Source organism: Pseudorca crassidens, chromosome 1 (assembly GCF_039906515.1).
Source record: "Pseudorca crassidens isolate mPseCra1 chromosome 1, mPseCra1.hap1, whole genome shotgun sequence".
NCBI classification, from domain to species: domain Eukaryota; kingdom Metazoa; phylum Chordata; class Mammalia; order Artiodactyla; family Delphinidae; genus Pseudorca; species Pseudorca crassidens.
This window is the reverse complement of record NC_090296.1, coordinates 101,216,649-101,234,691: the sequence shown is the minus strand read 5'-3', so window position 1 is coordinate 101,234,691 and position 18,043 is coordinate 101,216,649. Positions and strand designations below refer to the sequence as shown.

Here is an 18,043-nt window from a genome sequence, read left to right as displayed (position 1 = left end):
TGGTGGGTGGAGCTGACTGTTGCTCTGGTGGGCAGAGTTCAGCAAAACTTTAATCCGCTTGACTGTTGATGGGTGGGGTTGGGTTCCCTCCCTGTTCGTTGTTTTGCCTGAGGCAACCGAACACTGGAGCCTACCTGGGCTCTTTGGTGGGGCTAATGACAGACTCTGGGAGGGCTCATGCCAAGGAGTACTTCCCAGAACTTCTGCTGCCAGTGTTCTTGTCCCCACGGTGAACCACAGCGCCCCCCCCCCGCCTCTGCAGGAGACCCTCCAACACTAGCAGATAGGTATGGTTCAGTCTCCTATGGGGTCACTGCTCCTTCCCCTGGGTCTCAGTGTGCACACTACTTTGTGTGTGCCCTCCAAGAGTGGAGTCTCTGTTTCCCCCAGTCCTGTCGAAGTTCTGCAATCAATTCCCACTAGACTTCAAAGTCTGATTCTCTAGGAATTCCTCCTCCCGTTGCCGGACCCCCAGGTTGGGAAGCGTGACATGGGGCTCATAACCTTCACTCCAGTGGGTGGACTTCTGTGGTATAAGTGTTCTCCACTCTGTGAGTCACCCACCCAGCAGTTATGGGATTTGATTTTAATGTGATTGCACCCCTCCTACTATCTCATTGTCGCTTTTCCTTTGTCTTTGGATGTGGGGTATCTTTTTTGGTGAGTTCTAGGGTCTTCCTGTAAATGATTGTCCAGCAGCTAGTTGTGATTCTGGTGTTCTCGCAAGAGGGTGTGAGAGCACGTCCTTCTACTCTGCCATCTTGGTTCCTCCCCTGCTCCATTGGTTTCATTCCTCTGTTTCTACCTTTGTAAGTTTTTGGTTTTCATGATGATTTGCTCATTATCCACTTTTTAAGTATTTTGTGTCTCTGATATACCATGAAGTTTAGAGACATCATCTCATAGATAAATTGCTATCAGCAAAAAAATGACAAATTTATCTTCTTTTTTAAAATTTATTTTTATGAAAGTATAGTTGATTTACAGTGCTGTTAATTTCTGCTGTACAACAGAGTGACTCAGTTATACATATATATACATTCTTGTTTTATATTTGTTTCCATTATGCTTTATCACAGGATATTGAATACAGTTCTGTGTGCTATACCACAGAAACTTGTTGTTTATCTGTTCCATATATAATTGCTTACCTCTGTTAACCCCAAACTCCCAATCTATCACTCTCCCAAACTTCTACACTTTGGCAACCAAGAGTCTGTTCTTTACGTCTGTAGTTCTCTTACTGTTTTGTAGATAGGTTCATTTGTGTAAAATTTTGATTCCACGTATAAGTGATATCATATGGTATTTGTATTTCTCTTTCTGACTTACTTCAGTTAGTATGATAATCTCTCAGTCCACCCATGTTGCAGCGAATGACATTATTTCTTTTTATGGCTGAGTAGTACTCCATAGTTTATATGTACTACATCATCTTTATCCATTCATCTATTAATGGACATTAAGGTTGTTTCCATGTCTTGGCTATTGTGAATAGTACTGCTGTGAACATGGGGTGCATGTATCTTTTTGGATTAGAGTTTTGTCTGGATATATGCCCAGGAGAGAGATTGCTGGATCATATGGTAATTCTGTTTTTAGTTTTCTGAGGGACCTCCATACTGTTTTCCACAGTGGCTGCACTAACTTACATTCCCACCAACAGTGTAGGAGGGTTCCCTTTTCTCCACAATCTCTCCAGCATTTGTTAGTTGTACATTCTTTCATGATGGCCATTCTGACCAGTGTGAGGTGGTACCTTATTGTACTTTGGTTTACATTTCTCTAGTAATTAGCAGTGTTGAGCATCTTTTCATGTGCCTATTGACCATCTGTATTTCTTCTTTGGGGGAATGTTTCTTTAGGTCTTCTGCCCATTTTTCGATTGGGTTATTTGTTTGTCTGTTGCTGAGTTGTATGAGCTGTTTGTATATTTTGGAAATTAAGCCCTTGTTGTTCTTATCGTTGGCAAATATTTTCTCCTGTTCTGTAGGTTGTCTTTTTGTTTATTTTTTATAGTTTCCTTTGCTTTGCAAAAGCTTGTAAGTTTGATCAGGTCCCATTTGTGTATTTTTGTTTTTATTGCCTTGGGAGTCTGACCTAAGAAAACATTGGTATGATTTATGTTAGACAGTGTTTTGCCTATGATCTCTTCTAGGAGTTTTACAGTGTCATGTCTTTAAGTCTTTCAGCCATTTTGAGTTTATTTTTGTATATGGTGAGAGGGTGTGTTCTAACTTTATGAATTCACATGCAGCTGTCCAATTTTCCCAACACCACTTGCTGAAGAGACTGTCTTTTCCCCCCTGTATATTCTTGCCTCCTTTGTTCAGGATTAGTTGACCATAAGTGTGTGGGTTTATTTGGGGGCCCTCTATTTGATTGATGTAGGTTTCTGTTCTTATGCTGGTACCATGCTGTTTTGATGTCTGTAGCTTTGTAGTATAGTCTGAAGTCAGGAAGCCTGATTCCTTCAGCTCTCTTCTTTTTTTTAAGGTTGTTTTGTCTATTTGAGGTCTTTTGTGTTTCCATACAAATGTAAAAATTTTTTGGACTTCCCTGGTGGTCCACTGGTTAAGACTCTGCACTCCCAATGCAGGGGGCCCGGGTTCGATCCCTGGTCAGGGAACTAGATCCTGCATGCTGCAACTAAAAGAGCCTGTATGCCACAACTAAGACCCAGTGCAGCCAAATAAATAATTTTTTAAAAAAACTAAAAATTTTTTTGTTTTAGGTCTATGATAAATGCCCTTGGTATTTTTATACAGATTGCATTGAATCTGTAGATTGCCTTTGAGAGTATGGTCATTTTAACAATATTAATTCTTCCAATATCACAGTGTATCTTTCTTTCATTTATTATTGGCTTCATCGGGTGTCAGTTGCAGCACATGGGCTCTTCATTGAAGCATGTGGGCTCCTCTCTAGTTGTGGTTCCTGGGCTTCTCTCTAGTTGTGGCATGCGGGCTCCTGAGCGCGCGGGCTCAGTAGTTGCAGCGCGCAAGCTCAGTAGTTTTGGCATTTGGGTTAGTTGCTCCATGGCATGTGGGATCTTAGTTCCCCGACCAGGGATCAAACCCACATCCCCTGCATTGGAAGGTGGATTCTTAACCACTGGACCACCAGGGAAATCCGAAGCACAGTGTATCTTGCCATCTGTTATTGTCATCTTCAGTGTCTTATATTGATAGTTTTCTGAGTTTAGGTCTTTTACCTTTTTTAGGTAGGTTTATTTATAGGTTTTTTATGATGCGGTTTTAAATGGGATTGTTTCCTTGATTTCTCTAATATTTCATTGTTATTATATAGAAATACAACAGATTTCCATATATTAATTTTGTATCATGCAACTTTACTGAATTCATTGATGAGCTCTAGTAGTTTTCTGGTGGTGTATTTAGGATTTTCTATGTATAGTATCTCTCATCTGCAAACAGTGACAGTTTTACTTCTTCCTTTTCAATTTGGATTCCCCTTAATTGTGTCATCTGATTCCTGTGGCTAGTACTTCCAATACTACGTTGAATAAAAGTGGCAAGAGTGGGCATCCTTGTCTTGTTCCTGAGCTTACAGAAAATGCCTTCAGATTTTCACTTTTGAATATGTTGTTAGCTGTGCGCTTGTCATATATGGCCTTTATTTTCCTTCTCTGCCCCCTTTCTAGAGTTTTTATCATAAATTCATGTTGTATTTTCTCAAAAGCTTTCTCTGCATCTATTGAGATGATCATATGGTTTTTATTCTTCAATTTGTTAATGTGGTGTATCACTTTGAAGGATTTGCAGATATTGAAAAATCCTTGCATCCCTGGGATAAATCCTACTTGATCATGGTGTGTAATCCTTCTGATGTATTGTTGGATTCAGTTTGCTCATATTTTGTGAGGATTTTTGCATCTATGTTCACCCGTGATACTGGTTTATAATTTTCATTTTTCTGTGATATCTTTGAGTTTTTGGTATTAATTTGATCATGGCCTTGTAGAATAGTTTGGAAGCATTCATTTCTCTGCAATTTGGGGGGAATAGTTTGAGAAGGATAGGTGTTAACTCTTCTCTAAATGTTTTGTAGAATTCACCTGTGAAGACATCTGTTCCTGGACTTTTGTTCTGTGGGAGTGTTTTTTTTAATTGGTCTGTTCAAATTTTCTATTTCTTCCTGGTTTAGTCTTGGGAGATTGTACATTTCCAGGAATTTCTCCATTTCTTCTGTGTTGTCCAATTTATTGGCATACAGTTATTTGTAGTAGTCTCTTATCCTTTCTATTTCTGTGGTGTCAGTTGTAATGTCTCTTTTTTCATTTCTGATTTTATTGATTTGGGCCCTATTTTTTTCTTGATGAGTCTGGATAAGGTATGTCAATTTTGTTTAGCTTTTTAAAAAAACTCTTAATTTCATTGATTTTTTAAATTTTTTGTCTCTATTTCATTTATTTCTGCTCTGATCTCTACCATGTCTTTCCTTCTACTAACTTTGGGGTTTATTTTTTCTAGTTCCTTTAGGTGTAAGGTTAGGTTGTTTATTTCAGGTTTTTTGTTTCCTGAGGTAGGCTTGTATTGCTATAAACTTCCCTCTTAGAACTGCTTTTGTTGTTCCCATACAATTTTGGATTGTTGAGGTTTGGTTTTGTTTTCATTTGTGTACAGGTATTTTTAAATTTTCTCTTTGATTTCTTCAGTGATCTATTGGTAGTGTAGTAGTATATTGTATAGCCTCCACATGTTAGTGGTTTTTTTTCTTACGGTTGATTTTTAGTCTAATGCTGTTGTGGTCAGAAAAGATGCTTCATAGAATTTAAGTTTCCTTAAATCTACTGATGTTTGCTTTGTGTCCTAGCATGTGATCTATTCTGGAAAATGTTCCATGTACACTTGAAAAGAATGTGTATTCTGCTGTTTTGGGATAGGATGCTCTCTATATATCTATTAAGTTCACCTGATCTTTTAAGGCCAGTGTTTCCTTATTTTCTGTCTAGATGATCTTTCCTTTGATAAAATTGGGGTGTTAAAGTCCCCTACTACTATTGTGTTACTGTTGATTTCTCCCTTAGTGTCTGTTAATATTTCCTTTATGAATGCTTCTATGTTGGGTGCATATATATTTACAAATGTTATATCTTCTTGGATTGATCCCTTGATCATTAGGTATTATATAGTGTCTTCTTTGTGTCTTATAACAGTCTTTATTTTAAAGTGTATTTTGCTACCCCCAGCTGTCTTTTGATTTCCAGTTGCATGGAATACCTTTTGCCATCCAACTTTCAGTCTGTGTGTGTCTTTAGATCTGAAGTGAGTTTCTCGTAGGCAGCATATTTATAGGTCTTGATTATTGTATCCATTCAGCCACTCTCTTTTGATTGGAGCATTTAGTCTGTTTACATTTAAAATGACTATTGATGTATATGTTCTTATTGACATTTTGTTAATTGTTTTGGATTTGTTTTTGTAGGCCTTTTTTGTTCCTTTTGTCTTTTGTTCTTGTGATTTTACTATCTTTAGTATTATGTTTGATTCATTTTTCTTCTTTGTGTGTACCTATTATAGATTTTTTTTTGTGTGGTACGCGGGCCTCTCACTGTTGCGGCCTCTCCCGTTGCGGAGCACAGGCTCCGGACGTGCAGGCTCAGCGGCCATGGCTCACGGGCCCACCCGCTCTGCGGCATGTGGGATCCTCCCGGACCAGGGCCCGAACCCATGTCCGCTGCATCAGCAGGCGGACTCTCAACCACTGTGCCACCAGGGAAGCCCCCTATTATAGATTTTTGATTTATGGTTACAGTGAGGTTCACATACAGCTAGCTAGCAGATAGATAGATATGCATGATTGTTTTAAGTTGCTGATCTTTTAATTTTACATGCATTTTAACAACCCTGCATTTGTACTCTCCTCCCCTCACAATTACCGTTTTTGATATAATATTTTACATCTGATTGTTTTGTCTTTCCCTTAACTGCTTAATGTGGATATAGATTATTTTACTACTTTTGTCTTTCAACCTTCCTACTAGCTTTATGAGTGAACAATTTCCTACCTTTACTATATGTTTGCCTTTACCAGTGAGCTTTTTCCGTTTGTAATTTTCATGTTTTCTTGTTGTGGTCTTTTCTTTTTCACTTAGAGGTTCCTTTAACATTTCTTGTAAAGCTGCTTCAGGCATCCTGAACTCTTTTAGCTTTTGCTTGTCATTAAAGCTTTTGATCTCTCCAACAAATCTGAACAAGAACCTTGCTGGGTAGATTATTCTTGTTTTAGGTTTTTCTCTCTCACTACTTTAAGTATATCATGTCACTCCCTTCTGGCCTTCAGAGTTTCTGCTGAAGAGTCAGCTGATAGCCTTATGGGAGTGCCCTTGTGTGTAACTTGCTGCTTTTCCCTTGCTGCCTTTAATTTTTGCCATTGTAATTAAAAAGAATATTAAATGTTTCTTGCTGTGTTTCTCTTTGGGTTACTCCTGTATGAGACTATCTGAGCTTCGTGGACTTGGATATCTATTTCCTTTCCCAAATTTGGGAAGTTTCCAGCCATTATGTCGTTAAGTATATGCTCAGTCTCTTTCTCTCTTCTCCTTCTGGACCCCCTGTAATGTGAATATTAGTGCACTTAAGTTGTCCCAGAGGTCTCTTAAACCATCTTCATATCTTTAAACCATCTTCATATCTTTTCATTCTTTTTTCTGTTCAGTTTCAGTGATTTCCACTACTGTCTTCCAGCTCACTGATCCACTACTTTGTATCATTTGGTCTACTGTTCATTTCTTCTAGTGTGTTTTTCATTTCAGTTATAGTATTCATCTGTTTTGTTTTTCTTTGTATATGCTCTTTGTTAGAAACATCTACTCTCTCTGTGCATCCATTCTTCTCCCAAGTTCTTTGATCTTTACAATCATGACCCTGAACTCTTTCTCGGGTAGATTGCCTATCTCTACTTCACTTAGTTCTCCTGGAGTTTTTTCTTGTTCCTTTGTTTGCAACATACTCATCTGTTGCCTCATTTTGCCTAATTTGTTCTTTACATTTCCCAGCCTAGGAGAAGTGGCCTTTTGTAAGAGATGTCCTATGCATCCGAGCAGTGCACTCCCCTCTTGCCACCAGAGCTATATGTGCCAGGGGTTCCTAGAGAGCTGTGTGGGGCTTTCTGTCTTGGTAGGCTGACTGTGTGGTCAGTCTGGTTGCCAGCTGCTGGTTGGCAGGACTGGGTCATGAGGCGGCTGACTGTGGAACCCCACAGGTTCTCTAGGCTAATGCTGGGTTACTGGTGGGCAGAGTCAGGGTCCAGGAGACCCCAGGGCTGTTGTCCACCCACTGCATGTGAAGCTGCGTCCTGGGGTCTGGTTGCAGGTCCCAGGGGTCCCAGAACTGGGGTCAAATAGCTGCTGAGTGGGGCCAGTTCCTGACACAATTGGCTGTGGGATCTGGGGTGTTTTGAAGCTTGTGTTGGCCTGCTGGTGGCCAGGGCCCAGCTGGTCCCTGGGCAGAGTCTGGCCTGCTGGGTCTGCAAGCTGCAGGGCTACAGTTTTCTTGCAGCTGGTGTCTGTGCCCTAGAGAGTGGGTCCTGGGGGGCCTCAGCTAGTGCCTGCACACTGGCATGCAGGGCTGGGTCCTGGGCCCTCTCATGGACAGGGCCACATCCAGAGGCAGCTGTGGGCTCAGAGGGTCTTAAGGCAGCCTGTCCACTGGTGGGTGGGACTGTGGTCACACCCAGTTAGTTGCTGGATCTTGGGGCTAGTGAGCTAGAGGGAGGATTCCCAAATGGCACTTGCTAGCACCAGTGTCCACATGGTAGAAGGAGCTCCCAAAGATGGCTACCATCAGTGTCTATGTTTCCAGGATGAGCTGCAGTTGTTTCTTGCCTCAAGGAGACTTTCCAAGATCAGCAGGCTCCTATCAAATTACTGCTTCTCCCTGGGTCCTGGAATGTGTGATATTTTGTGCACACCCTTTAAGAGTGAAGTCTCTCATTTCCTACAGACTCTGGGACTCCTGAAAGTAAGCACTGCTGGCCTTCAAACCCACATGCTCTAGGTGCTCATCTTCTTGGTGTAGAATCCCTGGGCTAGAGAGTCCAATATGGAGCTCAGACCTCTCACTCCTTTGGGAGAACCTCTGCAGTTGTAATCATTCTCCCTTAGCTCGGTGCTTTGTGACCACCTAGAGGGGTGGGATAGGGATGGTGGGAGGGAAACTGCAAGAGAGAGGGGATATATGTGTACATATAGCTGATTCACTTTGTTATACAGCAAAACTAACACACCATTGTAAAGCAACTGTACCTAAAGATATTAAAAAAAATTGTAATTATTCTCCCATTTGTGGGTTGCCAACCCATATGTAGGGGACTTGACTATGTTGCGACTCTGCCCCCTCCTACCTGTTGTGGTTCCTTCTTTATATCTTTAGTTATAGAAGACCTTTTTAGCTAGGTTCTTCTTTTTCATTGATGGTTGTTCTGCAGATAGCTATGATTTTGGTGTGCCTGTGAGAGGAGGTGAGCTCAGGGTTTTTTTACTCCACCATCTTGACTGCTTCCCATTTCCAAAGTCCTATCCTCTGGCTTGCTAATTCTCTTCCATGTGATCTGCTCTATTTCCAGTGTTTTTAATGCAGCCTTCATCTCATTTCCTGTGTGAGTTCCTCAGGTCCAGAATTTGTTTGGTTCTTTAGAACTTCATTCTCTTGGTAAAGTATTCCTTCTGTTCATTAATTTCATTCCTCAGTTCACTGAAAGTTCGTTGAATTTCTTCATGACAACTCTTTTGAATTCTTTATAAGGTAGATCACAGTATTCTGTGTCTTTGGGTTCAGTTGCTGAAAAACTGTGATTTTTATTTTCACTTTTGCCATATTACGACGAGTTTTTCATAGTGTTTGATGAAATGTGCCTCTGCACATTTTCATTTGAAGTAACAAATACCTTTCTTACTTAGGTAAGGCTTTGTTTGCTTTGATTCTAATAAACAGGTTGGCAATAAGAAGCCTTTCTTTTGCTTTCCAGAAGGTGGCAATATAGCACAAGTTTGACTTCCTGGAGCTAAGTTGGGAGCATGTGCATAAAAAAGCTGGTGTTAAAAAAAGAACAAAGGCTGGTGACAGACTGGGGGGTGGGGGGGTATATAATAAACACTTGGAGCTTTGAGTATGCCCATGGCCTGGTAGGGGGATCTTCCACTGGGGGAGCTCCAGCAGTGCACAGGGGGACTTCTTGATTGAATTCCAGGACACATGGCAGGAAACCCATACCTTCGGTTGTCTTTGGCTGCCTTCTTTCCTTTCCATCCTCCTGGTTACAGAGGTCTCTCTTTAGGACTCAGGTGTTGCTACAGAACAATAGAGCCCTCCAGCTGCCACCCACATTGCCAGGCAGACTGTCACCCCTTTCACTTTCTACCTCCTCTGCCAGAGAGACTTGCCACCACCACTGCAACTCCCTTGGCTCTGTGGTCTTCTCCAAGATCCAACCCATCCACTTTCAGATGCACAGGTGGATACATCTCTTGCGTGTCTTGGTGTGTGTGCAGAGGCACTTTCTGTTACAGATGTCTAATAGTTGAAGGGGAGAGAAAAAAAGTAACAACTGTTGCCACCATGATACTGCCCTCACTCCCAGCCTCACTCTTGTGACCAGCTACCAACATTGCATTGTGCCCTTGAGCACATCCTTTCCTTGTATGTAATTAACACCAGATGGAAATCAAATCTATTCAGAAACCATTTTTACTCATTGGAGTTAATGAGCTAAAAGAATAATACCAGTACTGTTGACAACTGCAAGTCCCCCACAGGCTGCAGTCCTGGAAGTCAGGTGGAGAAAGTGCTTCAAGGAGGAAGGAGAGATCAGCTGTCAAATCACGCTTGATGCATCATGTAGGATGAAGACTGAGAAATGACCACTGGATTTAACAATGTGGAGGTCATTAAGTGGTCTTAAGCAAGTTTGCTGAAAAGGTAAAGGAAAGAAGCCTAATAAAGGAGGTTCAAGAGAATAGGAGGGAAAAAAATCAGTCAGTGAATATACTTCAAGGAGTATCACCATAAAGGGAAGCAAAGCATGTAATAGCTGGAGAGAAAGTGGAATTAAGATGATGTTTTTAACCTTTTCCATGTATATTTTCAAGCATGCACAAGAAGAGAGGGAAAAGTAAAATGGACCTATTGATACATGTACTCGTTTCCCAGTTTCAATAGCTATTGATATTTTGACAATCTTGTTTCATCTACAACTTTCTGATTGGAGTATTTTAAAGAATCATTGTTTCACCTCTAATAACTTTAGTATATATATTTTTTAGATGAGAACTTAAAAATTATAATCACAGTGACAACATTAACAGTAGTGCCTTAATGGCATAACTCATCTGTGTTTATCTCTTTCCAATAGAAAAGAGAATTTTTTTAAGGGAAAAATAACAGCATGTGTGTATACTGATGGGACTGAGCCAAGAGATGGAAGGAACGAGATGCAGGAACAAGAGGAGATGGGCCCTTATGCCCGGATGGAGGAGTGGCCTTACATAGATGCAGAGTGGTCTCCCTGGTTAGAGGAGAGAAGGACGAGTGTGCACACAGATACACAGCATGGGGGAGATGTGGTGGAGAGAGCATGTGGTGGTTCTATTCAGATGCTTCCATTGTCTCAGTGAAATAAGAAGCAAGATCCTTATCCAGAGTAAGGATGGAAGAGAAGGTGTTGGAGGTTTCAGGAGGAGAAAGTATGTGATAGCAGGAGCTGAGCACTACTTACCCAGAATGGGATCCTTAAGATCATCCTTCTTCCTTTGCAGGAGAAGGCAGGCAAGTCACTTTGCTTGGCCACCATTAAAAAACAATACAAAGGAAGCATCTGAAGTAACTGGTATAGAAGCAAAACTTGATCATTTCCAGGTTCAGGAATTTATCTTTATATCCAAAGCAATCTGAATGCCAAGTCACTGGACATTCTAGTTCTGAAGACTCAGTGTTAATGAGTGGTCCATTTCAAGGCCCAGTGTGGTAGTCACCGTAGAAGTGAAAGAAGTCTGAGCCAGAAAGAGACATTGCTGTTGTCCCCACCTTCTGTCTTATCCCTGACCTTCTGCTTTCTGATTTGAAACTCTGCATTATCAATTGGGAATTTTTCTCAACTTTTTCAGGGCTAATTGGGAATTTAAAAATTATTCAAACTACAGTATGATCTAAGCTCTCCTCTCTCTATATTCACTCCTGCCTGCTTTCACAGCTATTTATACTAGTTAATTAACATTTATTCATTATTCACTCTATGCTTTGTACTCATTTGAGGAAACAGACTTTGAGAGGTTGAATGACTTGCCCAAAGACACATTATAGGTAAGGGGCCAGTTCTTGAACCAAGGTCATATGACTTCCAAGACCTCTATCCCAGCCACAATACTGCACCCACCTGGTTATCACTCAGAGTTTCCCCCACAGCCATTAACACAATGACGTGCTGAAAAGCAAACTAAAATGACTGGCTGGCCCCCTGACCCTGCCTGGTCTAATCTCAGCTCTGCCACTTTTTAATTGAATGACATTGGACAAATTATTTAGCCTTTTGTAACATCTGTTACCTCATTAGTACACTCATTAGTACAGAAAAATACCTATTAATAGATTTACAACATAAGGTTGTTTTGAAGATTGAATTATATGGAACATATAAGGTACTTAGAGCCTGCCACATAACACATACTAACTAAATGTTACCTAAAAAATATTGTTCTTACCACTCATCAGCTTTGGCCAAGCGACTTCACATCTCTAAATATCATGTTCCACTTCCCTGATTTGCTTTGATAGAGTTCTGGGAATCACTGAACCATGTAAGGTATACCTTGGGGGACGATGTTGCTGGTTTTGCCCTATTAGGGAAAATTGAGCGTTCTTATAATTTATCATTCTTTCTCTGACCATACCACAAAACTCCTTTCTCCTTTTCTTGCAGTGGCTGCATTTGTTCTGGGAAGCTGTTACATGCTATCTGCCTTTTATGTATTTGGGACAACAGTACAGAGACTTTTTATATTTTTGTTAATGCTAATAAAATAGGCCACACAAAAATGATAAAAACAAAAAAAATAGCATTTTTAGGGTGAGAAGTAAATAATATTTAGTTCTCCAGAGATTAAAAACCTAAAAGACAAGTTCATTAGCATACCATTCTGCCCAGTAGTCAGACAAGCAGGGAGTAGAAGGGCTTTGGGTTCAGGGGTGAGGGGATTCGTCTAAAGTCAGTTGCTCTTCTACAACGAGGTATCACCTCACACCAGTCAGTATGGCCATCATTAAAAAGTCTACAGATAGCAAATGCTAGAGAAGATGTGGAGAAAGGGAACCCTCCTACACTGTTGGTGTGAAAGTAAATTGGTGCAGCCACTATGGAGAACAGTATGCAGGTTCCTCAGAAAACTAAAAATAGACTTGCCATATGATCATGCAATCCCACTCCTTGGCATATATCCAGAGAAAACTAATTCAATAAGATACATGCAACCCTGTGTTCATTGCAGCACTATTTACAATAGCCAAGACATGGAAGCCAACTAAATGTCCACTGACAGAGGAATGGCTAAAGAACTTGTGGCACATATATACAATGGAATATTACTCAGCCATAAAAAAATAATGCCATTTGCAGCAACAACCGTGAACCTAGAGATGATACTAAGTGAAGTAAGTCACAAAGAGAAATACCATGTGATATCACTTATATGTGGAATCTCAAATACAACACAAATGAACTTATCTACAAAATGGAAATAGACTCACGCCAAGACACATAGTAATCAAATTGGCAAAACTTAAAGACAAAGAAAAATTATTGAAAACAACAAGGGAAAAACGACAAATAATACACAAGGGAAATCCCATAAGGTTAACAGCTGATTTCTCATCAGAAACTCTACAAGCCAGAAGGGAGTGGCATGATCTACTTAAAGTGATGAAAGGGAAGAACCTACAACCAAGATTACTCTACCCACCAAGGTTCTCATTCAGATTCAATGGAGAAATCAAAAGCTTTACAGACAGGCAAAAGCTAAGAGAATTCAGCACCACCAAACCAGCTCTACAACAAATGCTAAAGGAACTTCTTTAGTGGGAAACACAAGAGAAGAAAAGGACCTGCGAAAACAAACCCAGAACAATTAAGAAAATGGTCATAGGAACATACATATCTATAATTACCTTAAACGTGAATGGATTAAATGCTCCAACCAAAAGACACAGGCTTGCTGAACATATACAAAAACAAGACCTGTATATATGCTGTCTACCAGAGACCCACTTCAGACCTAGGGACACATACAGACTGAAAGTGAGGGGATGGAAAAAGATTTCCATGCAAATGGAAATCAAAAGAAAGCTGGAGTAGCTATACTCATATCAGATAAAATAGACTTTAAAATAAAGACTATTAGAAGAGACAAAGAAGGACACTACATAATCAAGGGATCAATCCAAGAAGAAGATATAATGATGATAAATATATATATGCACCCAACATAGGAGCACCTCAATACATAAGGCAACTGCTAACAGCTATAAAAGAAGAAATCAACAGTAACACAATAATACTGGGGGACTGTAACACCTCACTTACATCAATGGACAGCTCATCCAAAATGAAAATAAATAAACAGAAGCTTTAAATGACACAATAGACCAGATAGATTTAACTGATATTTATAGGACATTCTATCCAAAAACAGCAGATTACACTTTTTTCTCAAGTGCACATGGAACATTCTCCAGGATAGATCACATCTTGGGTCACAAATCAAGCCTTGGAAAATTTAAGAATATTGAAATCATATCAAGCATCTTTTCTGACCACAACACTATGAGATTAGAAATGAATTACAGGGAAAAAACACAAACACATGGAGGCTAAACAATATGTTACTAAACAACCAAGAGATCACTGAAGTAATCAAAAAATACCTAGAGACAAATGACAATGAAAACACGACGATGCAAAACATATGGGATGCAGCAAAAGCAGTTCTAAGAGGGAAGTTTACAGCTGTACAAGCCTACCTCAAGAAACAAGAAAAATCTAAAGTAAAGAATCTAACCTTACACCTAAAGGAACTAGAGAAAGAACAAACGAAACCCAAAGTTAGCAGAAGGAAAGAAATCAAAGATCAGAGCAGAAATAAATGAAAAAGAAATGAAGGAAATGATAGCAAAGATCAATAAAACTAAAAGCTGGTTCTTTGAGAAGATAAACAAAATTGATAAACCATTAGCCAGACTCAGCAAGAAAAAAAGGGAGAGGACTCAAATCAATAAAATTAGAAATGAAAAAGAAGTTACGACACCGCAGAAATACAAAGCATCCTAAGAGACTACTACAAGCAACTCTATGCCAATAAAATGAACAACCTGGAAGAAATGGACAAATTCTTAGAAGTGCACAAGCTTCCAAGACTGAACCAGGAAGAAATAGAAAATATGAACAGACCAATCACAAGCACTGAAATTGAAACTGTGATAAAAAATCTTCCAACAAACAAAAGCCCAGGACCAGATGGCTTCACAGGCGAATTCTACCAAACATTTAGAGAGGAGCTAACATCTATCCTTCTCATTCTCTTCCAAAATACAGCAGAGGGAGGAACACTCCCAAACTCATTCTACAAGGCCACCATCACCCTGATACCAAAACCAAAGATACTACAAAAAAGAAAATTACAGACCAATATGACTGATGAATATAGATGCAAAAATCCTCAACAAAATACTAGCAAACAGAATCCAACAGCACATTAAAAGGATCATACACCATGATCAAGTGGGGTTTATCTCAGGAATGCAAGCATTCCTCAATATATGCAAATCAATCAATGTGATACACCATATTAACAAATTGAAGGAGAAAATCCATATTATCATCTGAATAGATGCAGAGAAAGCTTTCAACAAAATTCAAAACCCATTTATGATAAAAACCCTGCAGAAAGTAGGCATAGAGGGAACTTTCCTCAACATAGTAAAGGCCATATATGACAAACCCACAGCCAACATCGTCCTCAATGGTGAAAAACTGAAACCATTTCCACTAAGATCAGGAACAAGACAAGGTTACCCACTCTCACCACTATTATTCAATATAGTTTTGGAAGTCCTAGCCATGGCAATCAGAGAAGAATAGGAAATAAAAAGAATCCAAATCAGAAAAGAAGAAGTAAAGCTGTCACTGTTTGCAGATGACATGATACTATACATAGAGAATCCTAAAGATGCTACTAGAAAACTACTAGAGCTATGAATTTGGTAAAGTAACAGGATACAAAATTAATGCACAGAAAATCTCTAGCATTCCTATATACTAATGATGAAAAATCTGAAAGTGAAATTAGGAAAACACTCCCATTTACCACTGCAACAAAAAGAATAAAATATCTAGGAATAAACCTACCTAAGGAGACAAAAGACCTGTATGCAGAAAATTATAAGACACTGATGAAAGAAATTAAATATGATACACACAGATGGAGAGATATACCATGTTCTTGGAGTGGAAGAATCAATATTGTGAAAATGACTCTACTATCCAAAGCAATCTGCAGATTCAATGAAATCCCCATCAAACTACCACTGGCATTTTTCACAGAACTAAAACAAAAAAAATTTCACAATTTGTATGGCAATGCAAAAGACCCCAAATAGCCAAAGCAATCTTGAGAAAGAAAAACAGAGCTGGAGGAATCAGGCTCCCTGACTTCAGACTATACTACAAAGCTACAGTAATCAAGACAGTATGGTACTGGCAAGAAACAGAAATATAGATCAGTGGAACAGGATAGAAAGCCCAGAGATAAACCCACACACATATGGTCACCTTATCTTTGATAAAGGAGGCAGAAATGTACAGTGGAGAAATGACAGCCTCTTCAGTAAGTGGTGCTTTGATAACTGGACAGGTATATGTAAAAGTATGAGATTAGATCAATCCCTAACACCATACACAAAAATAAGCTCAAAATGGATTAAAGAACTAAATGTAAGGCCAGACACTATAGAACTCTTAGAGGAAAACATAGGCAGAACACTCTATGACATAAATTATAGCAAGATCCTTTTTGACCCACCTCCTGGAGAAATGGGAATAAAAAAAAAAATAAACAAATGGGACCTAATGAAACTTCAAAGCTTTTGCACAACAAAGGAAACCATAAACAAGACCCAAAGGCAACCCTCAGAATGGGAGAAAATATTTGCAAATAAAACAACTGACAAAGGATTAATCTCCAAAATTTACAAGAACCTCATGCAGCTCAATATCAAAAAACAAACAACCCAATCCAAAAATGGGCAGAAGACCTAAATAGACATTTCTCCAAAGAAGATATACAGATGGCCAACAAACACCTGAAAGAATGCTCAACATCATTAATCATTAGAGAAATGCAAATCAAAACTACAATGAGATATCATCTCACACCGGTCAGAATGGCCATCATCAAAAAATCTACAAACAGTAAATGCTGGAGAGGGTGTGGAGAAAAGGGAACCCTCTTGCACTGTTGGTGGGAATGTAAATTGATACAGCCACTATGGAGATTCCTTAAAGAACTAAAAATAGAATTACCATATGACCCAGCAATCCCACTACTTGGCATATATCCAGAGAAAACCATAATTCAAAAAGACACATGCACCCCAGTGTTCATTGCAGCACTATCTACAATAGCCAGGTCATGGAAGCAACCTAAATGCCCATAGACAGACGAATGGATAAAGAAGTTGTGGTACATAAATACAATGGAATATTACTCAGCCATGAAAAAGAACGAAATTGTGTCATTTGTAGTGACGTGGATGGATCTAGATACTATCATACAGAGTGAGGTAAGTCAGAAGGAGAAAAACAAATATTGTATATTAACGCATATATGTGGAACCTAGAAAATGGTACAGGTGAACTGGTTTGCGGGGCAGAAATTGACACACAGATGTAGAGGACAAATGTATGGACACAAGGGCGGAAAGTGGCAGGGGGTGGGGTGGGGGTGGTGGTGTGATGAATTGGGAGACTGGGATTGACATTTATACACTGATGTGTGTAAAATGGATGACTAATAAGAAAATAAACATTAAAAATAAATATATGTACATCATTAAGACTGCTGCTTTCATTATGTATTTTCCAATACCAAAATATAAAATAAAATGAAAACTGCAGAAAAAACAAAACAAAACTATGGAATAATGCCAAGATCAGAAGCAGCAAAGGCATCTAAAGAGGGACTAGTGGGCTTCCCTGGTGGCACAGTGGTTAAGAATCTGCCTGCCAATGCAAGGGACCCGGGTTCCAGCCCTGGCCCAGGAAGATCCCACATGTCACGGAGCAATTAAACCCGTGCGCCACAACCAGAGAAGCCACCGCAATGAGAAGCCTGTGCTCTGCAACAAAGAGTAGCCCCCGCTCACCACAACTAGAGAAAGCCCGTGTGCAGCAATGAATACCCAATGCAGCAAAAAATAAAGAAGAAAGATTCTTAGAAATATAGATATATAAAGAGGGAGTAGTGCCTGAAAGTTGGCTGGGCATTAAATAAGGAGTGAAGCACCAGGGCCAGTTTCAAACCCCCAAACATCTGACTCTAGCTTATTCTCCAGTGGATAAAAGCTTAATTACAGTTTCCTGAAATTAGAGTTCTGGCAAGGGAGCCACCACAGTTAGAACTGAAGCCAGAGAAGCAGCAGAACTGAGGTCACAATACACCTGGGAACCTAGATGTGTAGGCAGGCTATCTGGACCCCTGGCGTGGTTTCTCTTCTCAACCTCACCCTCCAAAAAACCTAAGGCTGACATAAGGTAGAGTTTCCTGGCCCCCACGATCTCCTAAGGTGGAGTTTCCAAAGCCCCTTCATTCACCAAGGAGGAATTTCCTGGGGCCCCGCACTCTCCTAAGTTTGACTTTCCTGGGCCCACACAATCATCTTAACTACAGTTTACTGGGCTCTCACATCACCTAAGGTGGAGAGTATCCTGACTCCATCAACACTGAAAAAAATAGAGAAACCTCAGATAGAGTCAGGAA

The 18,043-nt window shown here is 39.8% G+C and overlaps 1 protein-coding gene across 1 annotated transcript in view; it reads left to right on the top strand.

Moving 5' to 3' along the window:
* BCL2L10 (BCL2 like 10) overlaps window positions 1–16,858 on the top strand; it is a 46,756-nt gene extending 29,898 nt beyond the window's left edge. The window contains 1 exon segment of the mRNA XM_067747273.1: window positions 11,938–16,858. The gene's annotated coding sequence lies outside the window, so the exon portion shown is untranslated.
* Window positions 16,859–18,043: the final 1,185 nt, after the last annotated feature.